Genomic DNA, 7,075 nt, shown 5'->3' with positions numbered 1-7,075 from the left:
AATGTGTTGTTATTCAATTTTTCGCTTTATAGTTATTTTGCTTTTCTTTATCATTATTACACGTTTTGTAAATATCTCTCATCGCTTTTGCATGCACTTTGCCAATTTTCACACCTTTTATGTGAAGTTTTTTTATTAAAAAAATTTGAACTTTTTTTTTGCAAAATTTTCACATTTCATTTTGTAGTTTAGCATTCTCTTTTCGCCGTTGCGCTCCATTGCTGCTTGTGCATTACATATTTTCATATTTTCTGCACAACTTCGTTCATGTGATTTCACAAATTTGTTTGAATGCGATTTGCGCAGCTTACTTCAGTCATTTTTATGATGAGTTTTTGCTTCAGCTGCTCTTGCTGTTGTTGTTGTTGCATCGAATTGGCAGCAAATTTTCCATTCCACATGTGGCAAACAGAATTGAGTTGCATTTTTTGGTATATAATGGCAATGCAATTGGCTGCGCACATTTGGTCGTTGGGCGTTCGAGCGTTGAGGCGAGTGAAAATAAAGTTTAGTTAAATTGTTGCGTATACGCAGTGGGGCAATTTGTGACAAGCTGATTGGCATCAAAAAGGTTTTTATACTGCGTAAAGAAAATAAAGTTTGCGTACAAATTTGGCAATCAACTGTTGATAGCATTGGCTGGGATCATATTGCAGTTTGCCGACTCGGCATTTTGCATGAACTACGGTTGATTTCTATATTTGTGGGTTTATGTAAAACTATTACAGCTAGAGAGGATCAAAAAGGTCTTTGGAGTAGCTTTAATTGAATGAATTTAAAATAATTTGACAATTAATAAATAGCTGGTCACGGGAGTGGTATTTTAAAAAGTTTTGATAAAAAATTGGTTTATAAAGTTGCCAGCTGATTTCGTGAAAAAAATATTATAAATTTTTGAAGGTAGTTTGGAAATCGCAGGACATTTGCGAAATTCAACTTATTTATGGTTTTAAACTTAAGCGTGTTGCCGCATTTATTTCTAATATGTTCAAACTTCTAGTTCCTTATAATAGGCATTTTCTTAAAAATGTATAAGCTATAGAAAGTTGAATTATGGATTTTGCTTTCATTAAACTATTTTTGACTGTGAATTAGATCACGCGCGCACACAGTTTAAAGGCAATTAGCCATATTCAACCGAGTAGAGTTAAGATAAAATTGAACAACTCATATTCGTTGATCCAAAAGTCAGATGTAAAACGACCTGGGTAAAATATAAAAAATACCTGAATAGCCACATTAATATTGAGTATAAAATAAATACAGGAAGAGATATTGACGAAAGCGTAAGTGAACTTAATGATTATATAATAACTAGCGCAGCTGTTGTAGCAACACCAAATAAAAATTATAAGCCGCTTGTTCGCAGAAAAATCACTAATAGAGAAATAGAAAAGCTTATAAATGAGAAAAGGCGCGCAAGACGAGAATGGCAGATAAATCGCTTCCCTTCTAGTCAGATTCAATTGAAATCTGCTGTACGTGAATTAAAAAAAAGCACTTAAACGCGAAATAGTAACCAACACCGAAATATATATAGAGAGCTGTGTCCAAAAAATATATAGAGAGCTGTGTCCAAATTCAAGCAAGAAAATTTCTTTAGAAAAGTCGCAAAGTCCATGAAGCCACCAGTCAAGCCCAACATGCCTATACGAGATTTTAGAGGAGATTGGACCCGAAGTGACAAGGAAAAGGCTAATTGTTTTGTAAATCACTTGGAAAAAGTATTTCAACCTAATTGCCAAAAGAGCAACTTTAAGCTGTCAATCTTCCCCAACACAGTTAACGAGTCATTCGAGTTTTATAAGACTTCACCTTCCGAATTTATTAGAATCATAAAAGAATTTAATCCAAAAATTCGCCATTACAAGATTACATTACCTCAAAAATGCTAATTGAGTCACTAAATATTACTGCAGAGGTTCTGTCTTTGCTCTCACTTCTCAGTGTTGGATACTATCCAATTTCATGGAAAAAATCGCCGATTATTCTGATAGATAAACTTGGAAAAGACTTCACACTGCTGTTTTCATACAGACTAATCAGTCTTCTGCCCTGTCTTTCTGAAATATTTGAAAAAGTGTTACTATCAAATATGGCATTCAACTGTGAGGTACGATCTGTTATAATCAATATATAATAATAATAAATTGGTTAAAAATATACTCTCTGGACATAAATGCCAAATTAATTTGTGGCAAGACACTTTGTAGAAAGACCTTTTTTTCTCACTAAACAATTGTCGTGATTTTAAGAAAATCCACATATTGTTGTAGAAAAGAAAAGAAAACGATGGCTAAATATTTTGGATGGAGAAATTGTATTTATTTCAAATTGCTATAATTGAATCGTTGTGTTTTACATAAGTTCATCTTACATGATATAAAATATACTTTTGAGAGATTGCCATAATAAAATAAAGTATAAAAGAGGAAGAGAACAAAAGAAGCAGCTGAGGAGTAGAGTCTCAAAATGAGCTTCACAAGCCGAGAATATTCTCAAATATATTCCAAAGAAATACATATTCTTATGTTTTAAAAAAAATGCGAGAATTTGTAAAAATTGCATTTAACAATATAAATTATATAGAAGCAAATCCTTTGAAAATGATAAAACGGCATATTTTTCACCATAAAACCTTAATATTTGTATGTATATACAAGACGCGCATCAGTCTAAGTAAAGATGTCTTCATTGGCGGAAAATGCAAACGTGTATGAGAGCAAAATAAGTTGACTGATGGAGATCATTAAAGGGATAAACATGGCTTAGAGAAAAATGTTCTAAATTTATTTACAAACAAAAAACAAAAAAACCTAAACTTCTTCCAGCTCCTCACACTCATCATTTATATGTACTTACATATATAATCGTTTACGTTTCTTGTTTGGTGTTACAAACATCGTGACAAACCAAATATATGTTCATGGTATAAAAATAACAAAAATAAGAATTTTTAATACATTAAATAAAAATTTATATAATATATGTAAATTTTTTCGTCTAACTTGTAGCTAAAATAAACAATGAAACAACTGCTTACACCACGAAAAGTCCCCAAATTATAAGTCAACAAGGCATTTGTGGGAAAATATAAAAAGGGTGAACGTTTGCTTAGATACATATTTTAGCCAAAAGCATTAACCCTTTCTTTACTATATGCCGCACAACAATATCAATTCGTAACAAAGGAAAAGTGAAAAATGTAAAGGTAAACCACAAAGCAACAGCAAAATAAAAAGAATCACTTACATAACTGTCAAAGCGGTTCGCCATCACGCATTGTTCGTAATGATTTGTTAACATTGAGGCGTAAGACGCATGCCAGCTAAATTGTTTGACGGGGTCACCGAAGGGTTGTGGGAAAGTAAAATCAAGAATGTGTTACATACGAAAAAATATACTTAACGTCAGCGAAGCAATTTGTATTCCGTGTAAGCAGTCAGCAACAAAATAAAAATAAGCACATGCAAACAAATCAAAAAGAAAATTGATAAAAAAACAAAACAAAAAATTGAGAATACAACAAGTAGCGGTTTTGCAATTGTCCGAATTGCATAGCAGAAGACTACGCTGGGCGAAACAACAAGAACGAATAAATAAATTGGTTAAAAATATGTTTGTGGTGCCGATAAGGTTTAGTAACGAGAAATAACTTTTAATAAAACAAACCTGTTCGACCTCATCGAATCTTAAAAATTTATATTTAGCAATTCTTTGTAGTAAAAAATTAATCTAGATCAATATTAATTTCATTCAAATCATTTCATTCAAAATAAAAATAAAATAAAAATGTTACGTATTACCATGAAGCACGTGATTTAACGAAAATGTACAATAATTTGTAACAATTCATTTGTTGTTAAGCATATTTCTTAAAATATATTTTTTATCGCCCTTCGTTTAAATCCTATATTACATATACCAGATTTGTACAGAAGTGTTAATACTAATAAGAACAACCAAAGTGCACAAAAAGCCATTAATCAAGCTAAAACAAGCTTATTTTATTTCCACTTTTTGTGGACAAAAATTTGTACATGGTTAAAGCTTTCGAAAAACTCAAAACTTGACTATCACACACTCGTTTGAAACGAAAGCTCAGTTCAGTTCTTTTAAAGCTACACATTGGCGCTACCGTGATGTTGTCCTTCAGAATGCTGTTTTCCATAATCCCAGTGCTCCTCCCTAAAGGTCCACTACAAAAAAATCACTTCAGGAAAGCTTCTCATAACATTATTCTTCAGGCTTCCATGCTTCATAGTCTTTCGGGTGTATTTTGCGTTGAATTGCCGGTTAGAGAGTATATATATATTATTTTCCTTTAATTGAGTCGAATAGAACAATCTTTGACTCATCGCCTCATATAATCTTTGGCCAAACAAACATTGCTTTTTAATAAACTTTCTAGCAAATTCAAGTCGCCATTTTATGTACACACTTTTAAGCATCTTTGGTATTTTTGATGATTTTAGGTTAGCATTTATCAAAGATTTATATATACGCTATTTATTCGCTCACTTTTTGAGTTATAGGTCTAAAAATTTGGCACCTTCTTTACAAAGAAGCATATAGCTGTCATACAATCTAATTAACCAAATTCCAGTTCTTTTGAGAAACCCTTTTTTATATTTCAAGGTATTTTCATCAAAAGCACCAAACTGTATAGATTGCTGTACGACCAATAACTCATATTTATCTTATTGACGAAATCACTCAGCTAGAAATTAGCCTCATCTCGAAAATATATTTTCTATGAAAATCCGAATCATTTTCAAGATCTTTCGCTAAATTTGTCCAACACTTGAGAACCACGTGTTAGAAACTGATTTGGGTCTTCCTCAATTATTGCGATAGCGGCAGCTATCTTAAAGTTTAGGTCACTGACTTCGAATTTCTGTAGTCAATTTTAATAATTGCATCATATATTTTTATATGAAGAAACGAAAAACCTTACTGAAGAGAAATGTCGAAAGAGCGAAAAAAAATATGGCATCGTTTGCTGGCCTTATCGGTCTACTTTTATAGCGTCCCTATTGAAAAAGCAAAACGCAAAAATTTTCCTTTCCGAAAGCAATGTCGACCATTCCCATTTTTAAAAAATTAACAATTATTTCTTTCACTTAAGAATATCAGAATTTAATATAGATTTCTGTAGCCGAGTTCCGAGAATTCCATGTAGACAACAAATCGCCTACATGAATTAATTTTTTTTCTCGAACAGAACTGTACATTTATGTATACTTATACAGTAAAAAGAACGTTAGTTATGATATATTTATTTCTAATAAAGTGAATTATAAATGCAAAAAAAGTTTAAGGGCATTTGAGAATATCTGGTTATAATATTACATCATAAAGCATTACACTTTTATTGTATATTTGCTATGCTATTCGAGCTGGGTAATGGCAAGGAAAATATTCGTTTTAACTAGGAGATCCAAGATTAAGAAAAAAATTTATGAATACAAAAGAAAAGTTACGTATACGTCAGGGCAACCGCCGGCAGCTTATGCATTGTACTATGTATGAAATAAATCAAATTTTTTTATTACTAATGGATTTAATTAGTGCGTGAATTAAATATTTAAATCACTTTAAAGCCTCAACTTATTAAGCAATTAATGGATTTTATGCATGCATTGACAGCATTCGCTGATTTGTTAGTGGGGCCCACATCTATAGCTTTCAATAAGCAAATATTTGCTAATTTTGTATTGTGTCACTGTGTTTACAGTTGAATTTTAAATTGTCTCGCTAAATTTATGTGCAAATATATTATTTGTCTGCGTGTAGTTTTCTGCTGCTGTCAGCTGTTGTCGCATTGTGCGACATATAATGGTGATTGCGTCTGATTTGACTCACCTTTCAAAGTGTCTGTCTGACTCTTTGTCTCGTTGCTTGAGTTGTATTTTAATTCTTCCTGTACATTTGTTTTGCATGTCGCTCACCTTTGACGTTCAATTTATCATGCTGTCGCTTGCAGTTCACAAATTAGTTTTGCCTCTGGAACTTGGTGCATACAAGTGCAAGTTCGCTATGGGGTTACTTGTTTGGTTGGAAGTTTAAAATTCAGTAGGGTTTGTATTAAATGTGAATGTTTTTCTTTTTTTTTAAATAAATTTAAGCTTTAATCACATTTTGCTCACTGATCTCTTACTTTTTCATTTCCACTCTTTCCGCTCAATTTAATTTTTCTTTTTTCCTCCAATTTTATTAAGTTGTCTACATATTTTTGGGTTAAAACAAAAGCAGAGATTTCTATTAAGATAAACGAAAACAAAAATTGCAAATAGGAGTTTTAGGGCAAGTGTGTGAGAAAATATTGCGTTACAAAAATGTCAGAATATACAAAAAATAGCAACAAAGTGGAGTGAAGCAGCCACAACAAAACGTTTCGGATATAAAACAAAACATAAAGTAAGCACAAAAATTCAGTGTAGGGAGTACGACACGTCTGCCATGCACGGCACACAAGTCATGACATTATAGCAATGCTAGAGCCGCTCATTTATTACTAGCCAACAATTTAGTTAAGATAAAAGAGTGCAAACTAAGGTTGCTGACAAAGGGAATAGGAATAACCTCTGCGTGGCATGACAGCGTGACTTTTGTTTTAGCCTAGCGATTATTGCCGGCATGACATCAACAAATTATGGGTTTGGCTATGAATTAGACAAGCTTGCACATATGAGCGAGTGTCTGAGGCGATGGTGGTAGGATAAAGCAGAAGGAAAAGGAAATGTACGAAAAATATCAATATGCGTTGCGGTGATTTTAATCTAACAATTGTGTGCAAATATTTTTTCTGTTAGATAAAGGGGAAATAAAGGTTTGGAATAAATGACAGCGTGTATTAATTGTGTTGATATTTTTATACTCTCGCAACAAAGTTGCTAAAGAGAGTATTATAGTTTTGTTCACATAACGGTTGTTTGTAAGTCTTAAAACTAAAAGAGTCAGATATAGGGTTATATATACTAAAGTAATCAGAGTGACGAGTAGAGTTGAAATCCGGATGTTTGTCCGTCCGTCTGTCCGTCCGTCCGTGCAAGCTGTAACTTGAGTAAAAATT

The sequence above is a fragment of the Bactrocera latifrons genome, unplaced genomic scaffold (assembly GCF_001853355.1).
Source record: "Bactrocera latifrons isolate USDA-ARS-PBARC rearing strain unplaced genomic scaffold, ASM185335v1 scaffold_12, whole genome shotgun sequence".
Lineage (NCBI taxonomy): Eukaryota > Metazoa > Arthropoda > Insecta > Diptera > Tephritidae > Bactrocera > Bactrocera latifrons.
Note: the sequence above shows the minus strand (reverse complement) of the source record.